Raw genomic sequence first — 25,117 nt, forward strand, 5'->3', positions numbered from 1 at the left:
GTTAAGAGGATTCTAAAAATTTCATTTTGTAACCCACGTAAAACTATAGGGAGTTTCCCTTTTACATCAAAAATTCACTTTTCATTCATAGTTTATTTTCTACGGCGTTTGTGCTACGATTTCGGCATGTATTCTCGTGACGTGATTGAATGACTGTCCCGTTAATCTGTAAATGTTTATTAAATGTGTTGCGCGCAACAACATTTAAAAACTGATAAAGGATTATTTTAGACAGTATCGAACCACCCTAACGCAAATCCGAGGCATAAAAAAGGCTTAATGTTAATAAAAAAAAGTTCAACATGATTTAAAACAATGGCGTCCTTATCGATTTGTTTGCAAAATTTTATTTGGTCTTCGCTTTGTGTTTGGAAAGTAAATATTTTAATGAATGGAATATTTATTACATAATAAAAAATATGGTTGCTGAAGAAAGATTTCAGTATATTGTGATTTGAGGCAGAATAATCGCCAAGCCTTGACAACTTCCGGGCAGCGGTCCGACGCGAAGAATTAAATTTTTTAAAAAAATTATCGCAGATATCCAACTCTTAGGGTTTAACTCGTAGCCCTCCTCGAGCAAACTTTCATATTTTTTTAAAGCATTGAAAGTTTAAAATCCATTTGGAGCCTTGGTGGTTGTAATGGATGCAACCAATCATGATACGGAAATATCCCGTTGCTAAAGTTTCAAAAAGTTTCACTTACTCGTTTAATGTGGAAGTGTAACTAACTGTGTGGAAATTTTCTTATCAAGCAGGAAGTAGTATGAATAATTTTTGACGAGTAAACAATGAACTTTGTAAGTATATTTATAGTTTTTAAGAAAATGGCACAAAATAAAAATCATGCGTGTTTAGAAGTTTTATTTAATGAAAATCAAACTGTTTATATTTGGGGTTTTTTACTCGGTAAGTAATTATCCTTTTTATTTCATTTATGGAAAGATTGTTTCTATTTTGTTTTCTGTAAGTTGAACGGCTTAAAGAGTAAGTGAGGAAATCATACAGTTGATTTTTTTCTCTCTCTTTATCAAAAAGAAAAGTCAAACGCATTGCATTTTTATTTTGTTTTCAAACTAGAAATCTTATTAAATATTAATTAATTGTATAATTTCTGAAAAATGATTAATTTTATTTTATTTGTTAAAACAGTTATAAAAATTCTGATGTCTTAAAATTTAGTTTGAATAACTGTTTAACAATGAAAATAATTTTGACTTTCTGCAAACCTTTAAAGAATTGTTTCGCTTTTTGTTTGACCATCCGAAAAACTATTTTCTGTAATTTTAATATTTATAAAATTATCATAAATTTTGAAAGTTATAATAGATTTTATTGTAAACATTTTAATTGTTACATTTAATGAGTAATACATTTAAATTATTATTTTGTGAGCATTTGCATAATAAATATATCTTCCTTTTGTATTATTTCTCTTGCGTTTTTCATTTTACTTTGTATAATTTTGACACTTACAAACATAGAATGGATTAGAGTTAAAACAAAACAGATAATCTTTCTTTTAAGGGTAAATATTTCAATGATTAGGAGTTTAATTTTAACAAAATTGTCGTGACACTTGAATTTAAGTAAAATATTTGAATGCTATACTCCAGTATTCAAATAAAATTTTTATGATTGTTTTGCATTTTGGGGAGTAGAAAAAACATATATTATGTTCAATTAAATTTCCTATATTTGTTATTTATATATTATCTAAATATTTCGTAATATGAAAAAGGGTATATAAATTTAAGAACTTATGTATAGGCTTTTTTTATGTCCTTAGATTTACATTATTTTAAAAATATTCATCAACAGTTTTTTAGTAAACATCTTCAGTTTTTTCACAATTTAGTCATCAATATTCATCAACTTTTCTATCAGTGTTAAAATATGAGATATTTTATAACATTTTCGAAAATAGAATTATTTAAGATCCCTACTTATTTAACTCAATTAGGATTATTTGATTTTTATATTTTTATTTGAAATAGTGTGACAAAAACGTGTACTATTATAAAGGATATTTTTTATATACTGAAAGAGAAACAAAACAAAAATTGCTAGTTATAGGTTCTTAACGATAACTTGTATATTAGTAGCAGGTTAAATTTATTTTATTTTATAACGGTTGTTGAACAGTCGGACCGATTTTCGGGTTTACGACTACTAATATTCAACTACGTAGCCTTGTAATTTTGAACCTAATCCAGAAGACATGGGAACTCCTAGATCTAGCATTGGGGGAAACTGATGATGAAACTAACTCGTATTAGCGTTACAAGGAGAGGAAGACCACGAGATCCTCCCACGGTTAGCCTGATGGCAAGGGGACTCTAACTCACGATCAGTGTACCACTGAGGATATTTTACGTCAGAACTGTGGTTGGTTCAAGTCGGATGCGGAATTCGTATCGACCAACCTTCTCTGGGATTCGAAACCTGGCCACCTCATTGCAAGGCGAACCCTCTATCCCCTGAGCCATCGCTGCTCTAACAGGTAAATTGGAAAGTCTTGCTCGTTGTAAACAGCAAGAGTAATTGCTTTCCGAGTGACATTGGCAGTTTAAGGAGATCTGGATTTTCTAATTTGCCTACGATGAGCCGTGTTGGCCCAGGAGAAAGAGCGGTGACCTTCCAATGATGTGTACCAGGTTCGAATTCCAGCAATGGCTGGTCGATTCCAATTCTGCAGTCGGCTCGCACTGACTATAGTTCTGACGCAAAAATATCCTCACTGGTCCTGGATTATAATTCCCTTGCAGTCAGGCTAACCGTGAAAGGTTTTGTGGTTTTCCTCACCATGTAACACATATGAGGGATAGTTCCACGAAAAAGTTCTCCTCGAAGACAAATTTCTCTCAATACTTGATCAATATCGCCCATCCCTTGTCTTCTGGATTGGGTTCAAAATTGCAAAGCTACGGAATTGTACATTGGTGGTTGTGAACCCAAAATCGGGTCGGCTATTCAACGACGGTTATAAAATAAAATAAAATTAACCTACGATATACATAATTTTTGTGGTCAACAACTTGTAAATAACTAAACTTAAGTAACGCTAGTGGTGGGGGTAAAAAAATGTGGAGGCTTTCTGGTTGCTGTTTCTTGGATTTTATGCCAGTATCCCGATTCTAAGAATTGTACTTGTTTTATACTTTTTTATTTCTTTACAGTCGTACCTTTTTGGGACTTCGTTGGTATCTGAAATAAAATTTATTGGAGAACCAAATAATTTTACAAACAAATAATTTAATGTTAAAAATAAGACAGCCGAAATGGAACATAACATTTTAAAGATAGCAGCTCATTCACTTTATTTATTGATTATTTCTAACATTTTATTTAATTTTTTAATTTACGTCTTGATTAAATATAACACAAAAATATCTTTTGTGTATACATATACACATATAAACATCTCCCTCTCTCTCTTTATATATATATATATATATATATATATATATATATATATATATATATATATATATATATATATATATATATATATATATATATATATATATATATATATATATATATATATATATATATATATATATATATATATATATATATATATATATATATATATATATATATATATATATATATATATATATATATATATATATATATATATATATATATGTATATGTGTGTGTGTGTGTGTGTGTGTGTGCGTGTTTGTGGGTTGACATCCCTTTTTTTAAATGTGATTAGCTTTGAATGATAGAATGTTTTTTTTTCAAAAAAGAATCAAAATATATAATACAGTGGGAATATAAAAAAATATAACCAGGAAGAACTTTCAGAAGAAACTAATCTTAATGGTTTAAAGAGTGAACTTCAAATGTGCTAATTATTTAGAGCTAACTATTAATTAAGTTACGAAAACAGGAACAGGTGCGTACTTTCTCTGAAGAAACATATGTCCTTTTTTTAGATGGATTTGGATAAAATTTGGTGGAAGGGTTCATATCTGCAACCACGGAAACATTTCAATGTCAGGTTTTTGTTACGAAACTGTGACATTTGGTGCTGCATGGATATTCATACAAGAATTTCATATACAGTCTCTGGCCAAATTATTAGACGCACTATAAGGTTCTATTTAAAATCCTAATTATCAGTTGATACTAAACAGTTTTATTGCTTTTACGTGACTAAAATCTGTTTGCACTTGCTTGCGTTAGTGTATCATTTGGTTAAATTGAACGATATATAACATAAATTCGACGATTGGATAATTTGGTCGATATGTTATATAAATTTAGAATATTTATTATGTCTGGTATTATATTAGTATATTATAATAATTAGACCAAATAATTAGATGCACTGTAGAGTTTTAATAATTACATGTTTAGCACGAGTTTAAATGCAATACTCCTTATATATTTAAACAGACATGTAATGGGTTTTTATTCAATAGATTTTTTATATACTTCCTATTTGTATTTATTTTAAACGTATTGCATTACAATGTTAAGGGGTTACAGCACCTTTGCAACAATTTCTTTAAATAAAGGTATAATCATTCATTTTGAGGATGCTTTACATGCCTATTTAACTTATAATCAATAATTTATCTTCAAAAAACAATTAAACTGTTTAAATTTTTTAAAATTTTAAAAAAAGTTGAAAGAATTCAAAATTTTTAAATCCCTAAGGCTTTTTTATTTTAACTTATTTTTCAAAAAAATTTTTTTCTTAGTGCTCACAATATTCTTCTTAACAATTTTGTGCATTCATTTATTGATATATCAATTAGAGTATTTTTTATAAAATATTTTGTAAAAAAGTAGATAAAAAAGGGTAAAAATTCCTGTCAGGTATATATAACATGCTGTAAAAATTGTAATGCCTTATAAAATGCTTATTCCATGCACAGTTTAAATAAGTGTATTATACTTAAGATAAAAAAGTTTACTTCAAAGCTTTATCTTAAATAGAAAAAATTCCTTAGGGACTTAATCAAGATCTAAACACAAAATTATCATTTATGAGAAAAAGCCCTTTAAAGTTTGTCAGCAGAGCAAGATTCTGTATTATTACAATCTAAAATCATTCATAACTTTTTCAAAAATGTAGATAGAGACATGATTTTTTTTTCAGTGCATTTGAAATAGTTTGAAGTTTTATTATAAGCAATAAAAAAAATTGGTATTTTTGTCATTTTTTGGGTACTGTGACCCCTTAACCAATTGATACATGAACGTAAACAAGTGCAAACTGGTTTCAGTAGCGTAAAAACAATAAAGCTCTATAGTATATACCACCTGATAATTAAGATTTTGAAAATCTGTCTTTGTATTATTCAAAAAATGAAGAAAAAAATATTTTTCTAAAGGATGCCAGTGTATTTTTGATTCAGTTTTATCATTCATGAATGCTGAAAAACAATTCTTAATTCGTAGGATTTTAATGTCATGGAATGCTACTGTTAATAAAATGAATAAACATCTAATGAATAAACATCTAATGAATAAACATCTAATGAATGAACATCTAATGAATAGGTTTTATTTCAGTGGCTGAGGAACGATGAATATTGGGATTGTATCCAGATCTTTGTAAATTGATCCTGGCTTAACAATTTCTTCCAGATCGATCAGAATGACATTTTTCATCAGTAATCAATTAATCCTCCGTGCACTGAAAGAGGAAAGAGTTTTCATTTTCTATTGTAGGCAATTAATTCCGGAATGTGAATAACATTTAAAGAAACTTTTCAACAAGTTTATTTAATTCGAAAAAGGAAAATGAGTTCACGTAAGTTGGATTTCTCGGAAATGGTGGACTCCATTTAAAATGGAAATGGGAGAAAATCACTCTTTGTGTGTATCTTTCATTCGTCTCATTGCGGGTGAATAAATTTAAGATTTCAATAGGAGGGGTAATGGATTTTAATTTTCTGAATCAATTTAGAATACGATGAAAAAAATGGAAGGAATAATATTTCGATTTTGTAGTTTCAGTATTGATTTCAGAAACTTTTCATACATTTCAAGTCATTTTTTTGTATGCTATTCAGTAGGTTTCAATTAGATATAGAGAGAATTTATTGCAAACTTTTTAATTAAAACAAATTTTAACAATATATATACATACATATATCTATATCTATCTATCTATCTCTCTATCTATCTATCTCTCTATCTATCTATCTATCTATCTGTCTATCTATCTATCTATCTATCTATCTATCTATCTATCTATCTATCTATCTATCTATCTATCTATCTATCTATCTATCTATCTATCTATCTATCTATATATATATATATATATATATATATATATATATATGTATATATATATATATATATATATATATATATATATATATATATATATATAGATATATATATCTATCTGTCTATCTATCTATCTATCTATCTATCTATCTATCTATCTATCTATCTATATATATATATATATATATATATATATATATATATATATATATATATATATATATATATATATATATATATATATATATATATATATATATATATATATAGCATAATAAATAAATATAAAAAGGACAAAAAGAAAAAAAACCAAAGAAAATTAAGAAAAACAATAAGTTTTATTTACTGCGCATAAGCTGCAAGTAAATAGAACTTATAAAATAAGTTCAAAATGTAGAGAAAACATGAAAAAAATTACAAAACAATGAAAAAAGGGGAAAAGAAAAATAATAACAATAATAAAAATCCGGAGAAAAAAATTCGAAAAAATGAAGAAGAAAAATTAATAAAAATCCGGAAAATAGAAGATATAATCTTTTCATCAGCTCACACGATTATATCCGTAAAAAAGGAGTGCTTTCTAATATTGTATCAATATAGCCAAAGTAAAATACATCAGTACAATAGTGTGAGGAGCATTAAAAAATTTACAAGAAATTTACAACAAATAAAATGGAACACATTAAGCAAAAATATCACGTAAAAACAGAAAAGAAAAAGTAAAGAAAAAACAGAATAAAACATGAAACGAAATCTATAAAGCGAGTAGCGAATTCAAATGAACTTACATGAACGGGAAATTTTTCAGAAATGATTTAAAATATTTTTATAACAAAATTGCCAGATTACAAAATATGAAAACAGAATAGTTAATAATAATAGTAATAATTAATATGTAATTTTTTTCATGCTTTCTCTACATTTCGAATAAAAGATAAAGAGTTTAGAAGAGGTGACGCCGGTTGCTTTATTTTCCATATTAACCTTAACATTAATTTAATCTGAAAGTTTCATGATATTCATGTATAAGTGTGGTGATTTATCAAAGTGATTTCAATTACTTCTGTTAAACACTGACTTAAATGCCATCGGGATCGTTATTGTTCATACCAGTTGATTTGCTACTGATTTTTTCGATCCATTTGGATTTAATTATGAGTTTTTATTATTTTTTTATCTCAATTTCTTTAGACTGCTTTGCAATAAATAAATAAATATTACGAATATTATAAATAAATAAATAAATGCCCTTAATTGATTAATAATTTTTCGAGATTTCTAAATTGACAAAAAAAAAATTTTTGCTGAAAAATTTATAGTAACAATAATAGTAATTTTAAGATAAAGAAGAAGCATTTCAAAATAAAACATGTAATAAAATATATATATATATATATATATATATATATATATATATATATATATATATATATATATATATATATATATATATATATATATATATATATATATATATATATATATATATATATATATATATATATATATATATATATATATATATATATATATATATATATATATATATATATATTTATATATATATATATATATATATATATATATATATATATATATATATATATATATATATATATATATATATATATATATATATATATATATATATATATAAATATATATGTGGGTGATTCTTTTCAAACATGACAATTCGGACCACAAAATTTCTTCAATTTTAAAGTCTCAAAGTCTTTCAAATTTAGTCTGCAAAGTAATCTAAAATTTTTTTTGTATACTTCTTTAGATATATTTATTAATATCTTACAGACAGCAGTGCCGTTTATTGACATTTGCGCGAGAAAAAAAAATGGAAATTCACCAAATCTTGAATGCCAGGAAAATGACATATTAGCTTAGAAGTTTAAAAAACAGTCAATTTAAGTCAATAGTAAGTAACTCAACTTAAGCCTTTATGCTGGATGGACCATAAACTGCTTAAATTAATTCTTTTTATCCACAGTAGAAAGACGAAATTTTTTTTTCTGTTGCTGATATGAACAGAATAAAATTGTGTATAATAATCAATCATTAAATAAATAAATAATTTTGATTACATCCAACCATATTACAATCATACATAAACTTGGTATTAGGTTAATATTTGCTTTACCTCCCTACAATATTAGCAGTTAAAAAAATTTTTGGTAACATTTCAAGTACTGAAATTCATAAGCCAGGAAAATGACAGCCAGGATAATGACAAATTCGCCATTTTATAGCATATAACTTTACTTTAATTTAATATTTTATCCTAAGACGTTTACATTCTGCAGAAAACAACAGGATTTCTTAAAATAACTCAGATAAATCTATGCAGTTTATGTTATTAATGATTTCAAGAAGCTAGGAAAATGACAACACAAAAACCTACTCATCTTGAAAAAGTTTTTGAAATAGATTTTGAACCAGAAAATTGGTTCTTTATTCATGCAACAAGACATGTTCATATAGGAGGATATCTAATCAATCTATTAACATAGGATATTTATTACTGGCTCTATCTAGTTTGGTTATAAACCACTAAATAAAAGTAGCCAGGAAAATGACAGATTTTCTTGGGACAAGCAAATTATTGACAGAAAAAATTATTTTAAACGAAGTTTTTGTAAATAATACCCTCTGCGTATATTCTAGAAATGCTTACACCGGTTGAGATAAAAAAAATAGATATTGAAAAATTTATGGGAAGTTTTGAAGCTAGTTATTATTGGAAACGTTTGTTTAGGACATGCGAGGAAAATGACATTTTGAAGGTCAATTAAATTTTTTAACTATACAAAACAGTCAAAGCGAGTACAAAGTCATTTTAAAATGCTAACAGCAATGCAATTTATTAATTTCTTTTTTAAAAAAAGTTCTTTCAGTATTACAGTATTAGATCTTGGAGCAAGGGACAGTGAATTGTCATATTTCGTGAGAATCACCCATATATATTTATATATTCACCTATATATATACTGAAACGCAGTCACTTAAAATAGAAAATAAGAAAATAACGCACTCATTTTCTAAACTGGAATGGGATTCCTTGAAGTGACGTAGTATCTCGATCCTGATTTGTTGTTGTAACGTGTCATTTGTTTACGTTATCAACTGTTTTTTCACTTTTATTTCGAGTAAGCCAAGCTCGTGAAGTATCAATTCTCTTAAGTGGCATATTCTATATTCTTGATGAAGGATTCTTTAATATGGATTTCAATTCTTTCACTATATATTTCTCACTTAACACAAAGACGTAAAACATAAACAAACTAATTAAGTTGCCAGGGACACAAAAAAAGTATATCATGGTTACAATAAATTACATAAATATATAATAAATCTAAATTAAGTAACAGATGTAGACGAGAAAGAATTATATTTCAACGAATTCAATGTGCGATACGGCGTTGTAGTTAATTAACTTCACGTTAATTAACATTTGAACTTATGTTTTGAAACCTAGCTCAATTTAACAAACCATTTTGCTTATGAAGGGCTGGCGCTGACGTCATAGGTCACATGTGTGGGTATCTGTAATCTTCTTCTTGAAGTGCAAGTATTCTATTGTCTGCTAACTCAACTTTAAAGTTAAATTAAATTTGTTTTCTCTATTGAAGATTATTCGACTTCTAATAAACCTATTCAGTTAAAATTTGGTAATTGACTTAAGTTTACAATTCTGTTTAAATTCATTCTAGCACTTGAATATTGGTAAATATTTTTTAATTTTCTCACCTAAACACATTTTTTTAATAAAAAATTAAAAATTAAGTTCTTTTTACTTTAAAAACATTAATAATTTTCCAATTTCCTTGAGCCAGTATGGTTTTATGAAAGCTTAAAAGAATACCCAATTAAAGTTGTTTCAAGTCATTAGCTTGATATTTATAACTTTTATTGTGTGCGTAAGACGTAGCCTCTTTTTTTTTCTTCAAATTTTAGCTTTGGATATATAAATTGCAAAAGTTCATTCGTAGTATTTTTAAAAAAGTGCTTGTATTTAAATTATGTCTTGGCTTATGTTAAACTCAATCAAACAAATGAATTTTTGATAATTTATAAAATACGTTCGGAAAATGTACACTGTAAAAAATTCCGGATAATATTAGGGTATAAAGTACCGGCACATTGAGGACATCATCCATAAAGCAACTTTCATTATAAAATTCCGTGAAACTTACCGTAAAATATTATTCCGTAATTTTAACAGTAATATTTATTTAATTAGATTGATTCAGTGATTTTACAGTTACTGTAAAAATCACGGTATATCAGATTTTTTGTTTCGTAACATGTTCTGGTAAAAATGGATCTGACTATAAAAAGTACCGACATTTTGAGTGTCGGTACTTTTTGCCGCAATTTGATCAGGAGTTTTTTTACAGTACACCTTAATGCTTCCTTGATAGAATCAAAATCACCTAGACTCCTTAAATTACAATAATTATATACTTACAGCTAATGCAGCGTGAAGCGTACTCGAATAATTTGATTTTGCTGTTTGCTATTTCGGTTTACTGGTAAACCTTAACGTATCTTGCGTTCTTTTACAACATGATAATAGCTAGAATCTAATATCAATGCTACAGAAAGATCATCTGATAAAATAATAAAAAAGCGTCAAATAACTACTTCTAAACCTGAAGAAGTTTTTAGCTATAAATGTAAGCGGAAATTTCAAAATAAAGGCAAGTTACAGTAAGCATGAGTCGAAAGCAAATTAAAGAAAGAAAGTACAAGTCTATATATTTAAAAGACTATCAAATGATTTAAACTTTATTAATAACCTTAGTTAGTTCCCTTCAAATAGTAACTTAACATATTTGCAGCTGCTTTGTTTATGGAAAATAATATTACGTGAATTACTTGTCCTATGATAATTCATGAATCTGTCATCATTTCATTAGATATTTATTTTAAGAGATTTAAAAATATTGATCACTGAAAGTTGTAATTACTGATACTTCTCATCAGGATTAAAATTAACGAAGAAAAAAAGACAAAAGTAATAGTGAAGTCAATTGAAATCCGATACAGTTTCAACATACACAACTTCAACATTTAAAACCTTCATCAGTTTTTAACTTCCTTAAATATCTATACAGAACAAAGATGCTTGTCACGTAAGAAAAGACCTTTTAAACAATGTATCACAAGCCCAACCTATGTATTTGAAATACCAAAGTTGAAGCTCAGTCACATCTCGATATTCGTTTTCGAATAAATCGAGCAATTTTCTTTATTTTCTTCAATTCTACATCGAGAAAAAAAAAGTAGAGTCGAAACTACCTGTGGTAAAATTTACCGTGTTTCTTGCTCTAAGGGAACAGTAAAGTTCGGTAACTTTTACAGAAGTGCTTTAATGATTTTGGTAAAATTAACAATAAAATGTGATTTTATAATGTGATAAAATTTTAAAAATGTGATAAAATTTAGTAATTTTATTACGATACCTTAAGACATGGCATAAAACCCTTTATTCGGTATTTACTTTTCAGTTTTGCATTTTTTACTAAATGTGTGGTAAGAAGAACTTTAATTTTGAAAACCAGAAAACTTTTTAAGTTGTTATCATAAAATTTCAAGAGGAATAGTTAAAACACCGAGTATTTTCGTTTTATTAACTAGAATTATGTTTCTTTTCTCATTTTTTTAAATACAGAAATGTCATTACCATACACTGAAGTAAATTTATCAGAATTTTTTTCCCGTGTAAATAAACTCCGAATTATTCATCCAGAGTTTGAATACTTTTTTTACAAGAGAAAAATTGACACATTATTACTTCTTATGATTTTTATATTTAGTTTTTACTGTCAAATCTTTTCACAAAATAACCCACTATTAGAGAAAAGTGAATAAGCATTTGGAAAGGAAACACAAAACAGACATTAAGTTTTACGAATCAATACTGAAGAAAAAGACGATATTAAAAACATCAAACCTAATTCATTACCGTCAAAAATTGAGAGCAAGAGAGATGAGGTTACAAGTAACTATTAGAAACACCTTAAAATTTTTTTCAGTAATCAAACTGGTTTTCATTATACAAAATTCTTAAAATGTGATCCAATACCTAAAAATAAAATGGAAGTGAAACCTTTTTATTCAATTTTATTAAACACTGTATTTTTTAGTTGAGATTTAAATGAGTTGAAAAATATTTCGGGACCATATCATATTTAATTCTGTTTAAATTATATTTTTATTCCACGTGTCTTGAATCATGGAAATGTGCGAAAATGTTTGATTTACAATTCAAATACGATTAGCTTTAATATTTTGAATGTTAAATATAATAATTTATTAAAATATGAATCAAAATATATCATATATATCATAGTGTGTTATAGAAATAGAAAAAGCCACCTGTTTATTTATAATTCATAGTTTTTTTAACTGTGCATTTTAAAATAGAATAAATTTAAAATTATATAACTTATTCTAATTTTGAAAACATTTTTGCAAAGTAATTTAGATTTTTCCAGCCTTCAATTTGATTTACTCTTAATTTGTTCAAAGCTATGTTCTTTCTTCTGAATATTTAAGTTTGTTTCTAAATCAAAATGTGTTTCTAATAAAATTAAATAAGAATAAAAGTTTTATTACTATTAAATTTACTGTGAAATTTTGCTTATTACTGTTTAATACTTTAATGAAATCTAATTTGGAATAGAAAAAAAAATAACTGAACTATGAAACTTTACAGATTTCTCCAATTTTGATTCTAAATGATTATTCAATAGAATAAAACTAAAATAACGAAATATTTAAGTTTGTGCTTTTAATGCAAAATATTCACATTGATCAATATATGAACCTAAATCAAATGATTATGAAGAGTAATTAAAAGTGAAAATTATTTTACTATTAAATCTGTATTATAAAAAGAAATACAACTCTCACGCTTATTACTTGGACAGGAATAGAATTATATATATATATATATATATATATATATATATATATATATATATATATATATATACATATACATTTCTTTCATCTGCTTAATCTCACCAAAATTTGTTTGTGAGCCGTGATGGCTCAAGGAATAGAGCGTCCGCCTTCCAATGAGGTGAAACGGGGGTTCGAATCCCAACGATGGCTGGTCGATACGAATTCAGCATCCGGCTTGCATCGACCACAGTGCTGACTTAAAATATCCTCAGTGGTAGACGGATCATGGATTAGAGTCCCTTGCCGTCAGGCTAACCATGGGATGTTCACATGGTCTTCCTTTCCATGTAAAGCAAATGCGAATTAGTTCCATCAAAAAGTCCTCCACGAAGGCAAATTTCTCCCACTGCTTGATCCAGGAGTTCCCTTGTCTTCTGGATTGGGTTCAAAATTACAAGGCTACGGAGTTGAACATTAGTAGTCGTAAACCCAAACTTAGGGCTGATGTTCAACGACGGTTATAAAATACTTTTTTTTATCAGTGTATTGTAAATAGTTAGAAATACTATTTTAGGATTGATCAGTAATTTTGAATATTGACAGGAATAATGAAACTTGAGCAATAATTTTCATAAATAAAAAAAAAATTCTATAAAGTTGTCTTAATAATATTGAAAATGTTTTAATCCAATTAAAATTTAAATCTAAGTTATCTTCCATTAAAATCATAAGTTTTATTATATAGTAAATTTTTAAATTTTTACTTATTGTGTAATTTTTTTGTAATGAAAATTGCACTTAAAATTATTTTACTGTAAAATTACTTTTCATTAGGGCTTAGTTAATCTTTAAATAAATGCCTTCCGCATCATAAAATATTTTTCAATCACAACTTAACATGTAACTTAACATTTCAAATAAACTATTATATCATTATAAATGATGTATTTTATCAAAAAGGACAGTATTAAGTAGAAAAAGTTTGTAATCTTTTATTTTAATAAAAATACTGTTTTTGATAAACATTTTGTTATTTCTCATAATTTAAGATGATCCTAAGTTTAGCTAGAAATATTTTTTATTGAAATTATAAAGGATAAAATATAAAGCTTATATTTTTATAAGTAAGTGCGCATATTAATATAAATTTAACTTAATTGTAATTTTAATAACTTAAAAGCCTATTGCACAACCATCTTAAAATTAGTTTTCAGCGAATTTGATTGTTAATGATATAATATTTCTTAAATAACATATTCAGGAAGTGAAAGATAGAAAAAAAAATAGTTTAGAGCAACATATGTTACTCTTAGAGTGTTATGAATGTCAACTTTGTTTTTTAAACTTCGATCTGAATGGGTTATGGAACGAACGATTACTTTAAAAAAAGTTCTATGTTACATCAAATCAGTTTAGTTACATCATTTATAATGGGATTACCGAACATTCATCCTAAACAATTGGCATTAGTTTTATTGGACTTTGTTAAGTCAGCTTTCGGTTGCGTAGTACGTATGAAATTAAAAAATAAGATCTGTCATTAGTTTCTTGAGATGAAAACAATAAACAAAACAAAAAATTGATTGAATTGAAATTAATGACCTAATGGAGTAAACAAATCATATAAATCTTACAAAAACAATTCATTTTCCCATTTTAAGCAGCCTATCGATTCCCTATTTTAATCACGTGATTCCAATTCCCGAAGAAGCTGCTCGCGCAGATTTTCTGGAGTCTCCGCAGTGCAATGGCGGCTTTCTGGAGAACTGCAGATCAACTTGATATGCTCCGCCATTTTGGGAATATTTTAGGGAATGCATAAATTCCAGGAATTCCTTTGCAGCTATTTTGCTGACGGAAGAAATCTCTCTCTCAATAATTGCGAGTCAGTAATAATCTGAAGAGCAAAAATCTCACAGTCAAAACAAGTCAAGGTGAGACCCCATCTTTCCTATTCTCATGACTTATTTCCATGACTATGACCCGTTACTTACTTTCAAATTACGCGAAAGTTTCTTTTGACAATATGGTTGCTTATGAATTTATTGTTTATTATTGCAAATGTACTCGAAAAATGGTTATAACTGATTGGTTTACGTTTGTATTGAGTCTGTAAAATTGCGTTTTGATATGATTGTAAAACTGAACTATAATTTACAATAAATTTTTAATTATTTTACAAAATTTTTCAAAAGATTTTACTGTAAAAATCATCAATAATTTACGTCATTGTACTAAATAATTAAATAAGTTATGACATTTAATTTAACTTCAAATTTATATAAGGTTGCGATTGACAATATGAATGCTTATAGATTTGTTTATAATGATCCATGTTCATTATTACAAACTAACTTTAAAAATTTATAAGTAACTAATTGGTTTCCGTACGTTTTGAGTTCGAAAAATTTTGTTTTGATATGATGTTTAAACTTAAATATGGTTTACAATAGCAAAGTGATAAAATAAAAATAATTATTGTACAAAGTGATAAAATAAAAATTAATTATAATTATTGTGCAATTAATCAATAATTAAAAATATTGTTCTGAATAAAAATTAGTTATGACATATAACTACTTCAAATTTAGATAAAGTTGTTATTGACAATATGAATGCTTATAGATTTGTTTATAATGATCCATGTTCCATTACCACAAACTAACTTTAAAAAACTTATAAGTAACTAACTGGTTTTCGTTTGCTTTGCGTTCGAAAAACAATGTTTTGATATGGTGTTGAAACTTAAATATGGTTTACAATAGCATTTAAGTTATTGTGTAAATGATTAAAAATTAAAGTTATTGCAGAAATGAATTACCCTTAACTTACTTCCAATTTACATAAAGATACAGTTAACAATATGAATGCGTGTGAGTTTGTTTAGAATTATCCATGTTCATCATTGCAAACCAACTTAAAGAATGATTAGTTAGTTTCCTTTCGGATTGTGTATGCAAAGCTGTGTTATTATATGATGTAAGTATGGTTAACAACTTAAGTAAGGTTAACATTAACTACAATAATTTTTTTTTAAATTTAAGTATCAATAACAATATTTTCTTAAATTCAAATTTTTATTTATGGTTAACAATTACTATCTTATGGTGAGATGTACATATGATTGTACTTGAGTAATGATTTATTTTATTTATAACAGTAAATAATTTCAGAGTGGCATTTATTGTCTTAAAATCGTACAGTCATGTCAAACTTGTAAAATTTTAATGAACCTCTAGCATTTAGTGTATAAATCGATATTAAAAATACTTTGCTGGTTAATTAGCTTTTAGAAATCTAGCAAATATTTATACATTTTTATATTTATACATTATATATGCAATACTTTTTTCGAATTCCTTTATTTTTGTTGTTGTTGTTGTTAAAACATCAAAATATATAATTAAAACTTTTAGTACCAGCATTGCCATTTAATTTATAAAAGAGATACAATTGATTTTATTTATAAGCACAAACAATTTTGGTGTTATTTAAGAATAATACCCCAAATAATAAGTAAAGTAAGTATATATAAGTATAATAAATAAAAAATAAAAGCTATTTTAATTGATATTCGTTAATTGCAATAGATTATATTATATTATATTATTAGTGCCGATGTAACATCTTATTTAATTAAAAATTAGTTGAATGTTTAAATAACTGTTACTCTAAAATGATAAATATTATTTCATTTTAAACGAAATTGTTTTCGTTACAATGTGTGTTTACATTTATTATTATTGTTTTAAAAAGATTTCAACTTTTCAATTCTATTTACTTAGCCTGTTTATTTTTTAAAAATATTTTTTTATAATCAGTTTTAGTTTAAAAATTATTTATTTATTAACCGATATTTATGCGCACAATAAAATGGTTATGTATTATTATTTCCAAAATCCAAGCTTTGTAAGAAATTAAAACTTAAAAAAGGTATTTCATTAAAAAAATATTCAGTCAACATATGCAACTAAAATAATTAAAAAAATTGTATAAATTATTATATAAAACGAGTATTTAAAATTCTAAAGCAAGATGACGAATAAAACTTTTTACTCTTAATTGTTAAACAATTTATTTAGCAGTAAAATATTCACAGAATTTTAATAAAGGTCAAAAATTTTATGAGAATGTAAGAGCCAAGTACATGAGCACTGGTAATCAGCAAAATATTTACACTAAACAAAAGTATGTTACTGTGCTCTACCGTATGCTAAATCTTTGTAATAAAATATGAGTTTCACAATGAAAGCTTTTAGGATATTTTATTTGAAAACATTTTGATTTTGATACAATAAATTAACTTTAATTTTGATTATAACAATATATTTATCGCCTCGAAGCAAAAAAGACTACGAAGCAATGGTGGAAGTGGAAGGAGAAGAGAAACAGGCATTAAAAAAAGGGATTCTTAAAATTGAACTGAAAAAAAGTAAGGAAAAAAAAGGGGAAAAAATAGAAAAAAGTGATCAAAAGAAAATAAGAGTGAAATTGGAGAATTTTTGTGCAAAATGCAAGTAGAGGGGAAAATGTATGAGAAGGATGTTTTCGATTTGCACATTTTAATACATTAATCATATCACTTATTCATTGTCTCATCAAAATTTCGAGATGTAATGTTTTTAGAAAATAGTAAAATGTTTCACATATGTGATTTGAGCAGCATCAAAACATTTAAGTTATTTAGTTTGCTTAAATATGAAAGCTAATAAACTATAAAGTATAAATAATATTAATTACCAAAAACGAATACAAGGTAGTACATAAGGACTTATCTTCATATAAATTTTCTGAAATCTTGTCAGAATTCAAATCATTTGCTCTAAGTATTAAAAAAGAGAAAATTTAAAATGTTTTAATTTGACAATAATTATTATAAATGCTGCGGAACTTAAAACCATAAATATCATACTACGCCATCAGATGCGATTAAAAGGAGTATCAAAGAAATTCCCTTGGAAATTCAGAAAGATAGGGAGCAATAATTGTTTCAATTAGGTTTTAGGTTTAATATTTTAAAAATAATTTTAAACGCACCAAATTATTTTAGAAGTCAGTTAATGAAAAATCATCTTTTTAAATATAAAACTTCTTTAAAATTTGATTTCTCAAAATTTTTTAACTGATTTCATTCTAATTTTGTATTTTGCTATTTAAATTTACCTATTTCAAAATAAGATAACAATTTGTTTTTGCTATTCGAATTGTTTTATTATTAATAAAATTAATAAATGATTTATTACAAATTATTTTTTACGTGGAATTATCTTCGGATAAACGAAATTTATTATCGTGTGCAAAAATATTTCGATTCGCTAAAAAATGCTCGAGACAGGGGAGAAGTAAATTTAACATGAAAAGGTTCGAAGCTACTTTCTTGACCGAACCATGGGGACTATTTTTTTCTCCAAATTACAGCAAGATTGCGAGACAAAAATCCATATCCGTTGAAATAAAGGTATGCTTATTCTGAAACAGTACCTTTTTATGTCTGATTTCGTTAATAAAATATCGTCTGCACAAACTAATTAGCGTATTTGAGGTCAACCAGCTCCAACCATTGAAATTGAGAATTAGTAGATGAAGATCTGATCATTAGAGCAAAAGTTAATCAGGATAGTTTTGTTTTTGCATATTATACAACAAAATCTGTTTTATATTTAATTTAGATTTATAAAGAATTATAAACTGGATGCTTAATATTATATTAAAAAATAGTTAAAAAATTAATGTTACTTCTAGAAAGAAGTAAATAATGAATGCACACTGAAAAAAAGTATGATCAAAACTACCAGAATATTGTAAAACTTACCATGTTTCTGGCTCAATTTGGATACCAAAAGCTAGGTAGTTTTTAACGAAGCTCTTTGCTAATGACTTTGGCAAAATTAACCATACAATATTAATTTATAATATGTGATGAAATTTATCGAATGTGCTAAAATTTGGTAATTTTATCATGATTCCTTAAGGCTTGGCATGAAAATCATTCATTCGGTTTTGTATATTTTACTAAATGTGGGGAAATAAGAACTATAATTTTTAAAAACAGAATTTCCAGTAATGGGTTACCAAACGAATGGTTTAAATACCAAATATCAAAATAGTAATTTTATTTTAGAAAAAATACTGTTTAAAAGAATTTTAATTGAAAATTTATTTATAAGCTAAAAAGAAAAACCTTTTACTAACACATAAAATATTTTTTGTAATTAACATAAAAGGATATTAGATGCTTCATCGGGAATTCAATTACTTAGAGCAAGAAAGTTCAAGAACTTATTAATTATCTTTTTGTCGGCCAGTTATTTAGTGAATAGCTATTCGAACTTCTGATGCGCCTGAAGACGATATTGCTCAGAATACTAAATTCTTGAAGTATTCTATTGAAGATGCTCCATTCCTTAACGTGGGTTGACTTGATCGATCGTTTTCTAAATATAGCAGGCGTCTTCGTTTTACGACGTGATTCTGAAATAGTGGACAACATATCATAAAAAATACCACATCGCCATTTTGTATTTAACGCTTAATCGTTTTCTCATACTAAGAAGACTGACTTTTAAACTAACTACACTGAAGTTCAAGTCATTTAAAAAAACTATCATGCTAATGGAAAAATTGTAATTAAATATTTCTTATAAGTGTAATTAATATCAATGACAAATAATATTTTAAAATAATTATTGTTATAACATAAATAATAAAATTTTTATTTAGCTCAAAAATTTTAAAACACTATTAAATGTAGTAATTTTTTAAAAAAGAAACGAATAGAAACATTGCTTTACCCTTTTGATCCAGAATTTTTATTAAAAATATTTTTCATACTTTTTTCATTATTTTGTTTAAATTTATGTCAAAATCAGTAAGTATAATTAATATTAATAACAAAGAATATTTTAAAATAGTTATTGTTATAATATGAATAATGATATTTTTATTCATTTCAAAAATCTTAAAGCACTATTAAATTTTGTATTGTTTTTAAATAAATGAATATAAACATTGTTTTAACACTTTGAGGCTGAATTTTTATTAAACTTTTTTTTCATACTTTTTTTATTATTTTGCATTAATTTATTTCAAAATAGCTGAAAAATAATATATTTAGCTTTCTAGTAATTTATGGTTATAAAATACAGCATGAAACAACGGTGTCTCCCTTTCTAAGGGAAAATTTTCCAAACACGGCTCACTTTCCAAACAACAATTTTTCCAATTTGCACTTATTTGCAGAAATATAGAACTTATAGATACAGTTATTCATCATTGAAATTTCTTTAATTCATGAAATCTATTATTGATAAATTTTCAATATGAAAAAAAAAAAAAATTCAAACTACTTTTTTCAGATTTTTCATTTTAGTACAAATATAACTCCGATATTGTAACAGATTTTGTTTTTTAACTATTAGACTGTTTTTTATAATTAGAAGATACCAAAATATATTTTTGTTTGTAATTAGAGAGTCAGAAAAATATATAAAGGGTACACCGGTGTCTCATTTGCATCAATGGTTAAAAGGTTACTTATACATTAAAATGATTTTTCACGTATTTTATTTAGCTTTATGAAGTTGGAAATGATTCTTGTTAACTTAAATGATTAATTATGGCTATTTTTTGTGCTTTTGGGGGCTAAAACATTAAAGTAATCCATGTTTATCAGCATGGATAAGGTATGCTTAGTTGGGTTTGCTGTCGTTGATTAAAACTTTAAAGTAATGCATGTACGTACAATCACTGGGATTCGAACCAGGTTCAACTCATTGGGAGGCGAGTTCTGTATCCTCTAAGTCAACACGGCTCAAACAAATTAATAAGGCTTTTTTTTTGTATAGTTGATAACCAAGAGTTTGAAGTAGTCCTTATTTACGTAAATGAATCAACTATTCTTAAGTTCTGCACTGCCGATGACTGATACATTGAAATAATTCTTGTTATCTACGATGCAAAAGTTTTTGGCGTACAGCTGCTACAATTTTTGGCATTGAGGTAAACTAAAAATTTTTACAGCGTATACATTCGAAGTTTTTATTTATTTTTTCACTTCTATAGATTTATATATTTTTGTTGTTTTTTACAGACATATTTCCTTCCGCTTTAATGTTTCATAGCAAAACTAATTTATTAAAAAAACAAGCACATTTTTCTCAATATCTTTGCACCAATTAACAATTGTAATTTTGTCAATTATATATGATTTTCTTCACGATAACTGCAGTTTTGTACTTAGAAATGTATTCAGACTACCTCGGCTGTGCGCAAAAATTTTTCTCAGTGTTTTAACTCACATCGAGGTGTAATGAGTCAATGTAAAATATTGTTAAAAATACGTTTTGCATCTAGGCGGAAAAGAAAATGCTTGTAAAATTGCCATTCATTATGGTAAGGACATATCCAATAAAAACTGATCACAGTGCTGACGTAAAATATCCTCAGTGGTAGACGGATCAGGGGTTAAAGTTCCCTTGCCATCAGGCTAACCGTGTGAGGGTTTCGAGGTTCTTCTCTCCATGTAACTCAAATGTTGGTTAGTTCCATCAAAAAGTCCTCCACGAAGGCAAAATTTCTCCCATTACTAGATCCAGAAGTTCCCTTGTTTTCTGGATTAAGCTCAAAATTACAAGGCTACAGAATTGAACTTTAGTAGTCGTAAACCCAGAAAATTGGGTCGGATGTTCAACGATGGTTATAAAATAAAATAAAATAAAATATCCAATAAAAAAAACCTAATGCTGGTTAGTAAATCTAAAATATACTGTATGCTAACCATTCATTTAGCCATTTTTCTATTCATATGATAACGGTTCACCAGAAAATTCGGGTTTTCAAAATTATAGTTCATCTTACCACTCATTCAGTAAAAAATACAAAATTGAAAAGTAAATTTAATCAAATAAATGACTTTTGTGCCATGCTCTGAGGTATGATAAGATTACCAAATTTTATCACATCGATTAAATTGTGTCACACATTCTAAAACTATTCTTTATTGTCAATTTTACCGAAATCATTACCAAAGTGCTTTGGTATAAATTAGGTTGATGTTTCCATAGAGCTAGAGACACGATAAATTTTACCATAATCTAACAGTTTTGATCATGATTTTTTCCTTAGTGCGTAAATGAATGAATTATGCTTAATTATTGTACTGTTGATGTCAAATAAATTGAAATACCCCCGGTACTTACTGATTTAACTCACCTTGAGATGCAATAGACCAATGTAAAATGTTATTTAAAATAAGTTTAATGTAAGTAAATCATAAATATTTTCCATTTATATGGTCAAATATGATGGTTGACTTTCTAAAAGTTTATGTTTAAAAAGTTAATTAACAATCACAACTTTTTCTCGTACTAAATATAAAATAGAAAACTTATTTTCATGACAGCAGGCTATTCTACTGTAATCTGAATATGATTGTTTAAAAACGTACTCGAAATAGTTTCTAAAAATACATATACTTCTAAAGGGCGTTGTAACAGAACCCAAGTTTCTGTGACATTTCGTGCAATCATTCAAAGAACGTTCCGTTATTTTAATTTTTTTTCAAAGATTTAAGAAAAGGAATTTCACTTTTGACACTTTTCTCGTTGATTTATACCGTTGTTAAAAATGGCAACTATAACGTAAAGATTTTATTCCAAAAATTGCAAATTAATTAGAGGGTTTTAAAAAAATTATATCAGAAAGGTTCTGAATAAGAGACACTTTTTTTTAAAATTAAAATTTGTTTATAACAGCTATTTTGATGGTCATTATTACTTCGAATTGTATGACCACTGTAATTCATTTGGGATTGGCAAATTTTGCAAAACTGAAAAGTCTCGCAGTGATATCTCAAAAAACAAAGAGGCAGTACGAAAAGATATGCGCAACTAACTCAATTTGTTAAATTATTTTGGGTAAGCACGGACTATTATAAGCTGCAAAGTCTGGAAAATATCCCCTTCTGGTGTTCTTTTATGGAATACTACCATAACATATTAAATACGAAAGCTTTTGACAGAATAGGATCTATAAAGCATAACATATAATATTCACTCGCAGTAAGACTTAAATGACAAATATTTCCAAATACCAACCATTACTGAAACCAATACATTGAAACATTTCTAAACATTGCGGAAAACAATAACCTTGAAACAATACCTCCAAAGGGGTTGTAAGGTACAATAGGGGATACAATCGATTACAACAGGGGAACTATAGCATGTTAGACTACTTTTCTCTAAGCTCAAACCTATTAGAGTGTTACCTGATGAATAACTGCATTTGCTTCAAAAATATATAAAAAGGAAATAACAGTCGACATGTTGCAAGCACTTAAAAATAGGCGGCCATCTTGAAGGCTTGTCCAGACGGGAATGAGAAAAAACAAACGTGATTTGAAATATAAACTTTTATATTTCAAATAACTTTTGTTTCTTCTCATTCACATCTGACAAGTCTTGAGAGTGGTCGCCTATTTTTGAAGAGCTTGAAACATGTCCACTGTTATTTCCTATTTATATATTTTTGAAGTGAATTTCTTTATAAGGTAATACCTAACAGCTTCAGTTTCTTAGGAATATTTATTTCCTGTTATTGACTAAGATAAGAGTTTTACCATGTTCAAAGAATTTTTTTTATTTTATATTGTCTTGTAAAAAATAACTTTTTCTTACTCTTATGTTGTTATTATCTTACTGTAATTATAATTAATTGCCTTTACTGAATACCAAAAATGGTGATAACTACTTAACATCGAGTATTTTGAGAAACATTTTTTTGTTTCACTATGCCAGGAATTGTCTTTATTTCCACATAGGCGCATTATAGTTGCCATCATTTTTTAGTGATAAGATGCACTGAAAATTTTTACAGTGTAGATATTAAAATGTTTAGAAAAAACCTCTTGCTCTGCAACACATTTCAATGAAATATTCCTACTTGAAAATTTAAATGAAGAAAAAAACATCAGACCAATAGCAGCATATTATTGCAGTGATGCATCATATTTCCGACATCAATAGCATATACATAACCTCATTTTCACCATACTAGCTCAGCTTAAGTTGTACTTGCTATTTCTTACAATATGGTTTTATCACCCTACTCTGCATACAACCTCACAGTCAAAATTCAATGATCATCTACCCACACGAATAATCCTCTACACTTCATTTGCATTATACCACCTCATCGAAACACCAGAAAGTTCAAGTTAAAGATGAATGGGAAAAATCAAAATTCAATGATCATCTACCCACACGAATAATCCTCTACTTCATTTGCATTATAACACCTCATAAAAACACTAGGAAGTTCAAGTTAAAGATGAATAGGAAAAGTCAAAATTCAATGATCATCTACCCACACGAATAATCCTCTACTTCATTTGCATTATAACACCTCATCAAAACACTAGGAAGTTCAAATTAAAGATGAATGGGAAAAGTCAAAATTCAATGATCATCTACCCACACGAATAATCCTCTACTTCATTTGCATTATAACACCTCATCAAAACACTAGGAAGTTCTATTTAAAGATGAATGGTAAAGGGGTCGCAAGCGGCCTCTTGTACCCAGGTATTTCACACAGTTCAGTTCAGTTCACTAAAACGTTTATTGAATAATTTCGCTTTATACATCCATGACTCACACAATTATTTTTTATATCTTCATGATAAACAGATTATTGAATCATTAAAAAGTATTGGATTGTATAAATCCCTAAAATCTTAATGAGTTTTATCACGTTTTAGCACAGGTGTGGTTTTGAGGGATTTAGTTCCCGATTTCATTGGGATAAAATTTGAACCTAATTATTTTATTCGGTCATCAATGCAAGTTCATCTAGGAAATTTTAAAATTTAATTAGAATAATTTTAATATTATTAATTAGTATTATTAATTAATTTGTATAATTAAATAT

The 25,117-nt window shown here is 26.7% G+C and overlaps 1 protein-coding gene across 4 annotated transcripts in view; it reads left to right on the plus strand.

The window, feature by feature from the left end:
* The first annotated feature begins 786 nt into the window (after positions 1 to 786).
* LOC147806295 (synaptotagmin 1-like) overlaps positions 787 to 25,117 on the plus strand; it is a 69,554-nt gene continuing 45,223 nt past the window's right edge. Inside the window, exon 1 of one of the 4 annotated variants that reach the window (XM_087169118.1) lies at positions 787 to 911. The gene's annotated coding sequence lies outside the window, so the exon portion shown is untranslated. Of the gene's footprint in view, positions 912 to 14,902; positions 15,124 to 25,117 lie in introns of those variants that run through there. The other 3 variants (XM_087169120.1, XM_087169119.1, XM_087169117.1) reach the window with 3 other exon arrangements.

The sequence above is a fragment of the Parasteatoda tepidariorum genome, chromosome 8, assembly GCF_982258835.1.
Source record: "Parasteatoda tepidariorum strain Cologne lab strain chromosome 8, Ptep-v5.0, whole genome shotgun sequence".
In the NCBI taxonomy this organism is placed as follows: Eukaryota; Metazoa; Arthropoda; class Arachnida; order Araneae; family Theridiidae; genus Parasteatoda; species Parasteatoda tepidariorum.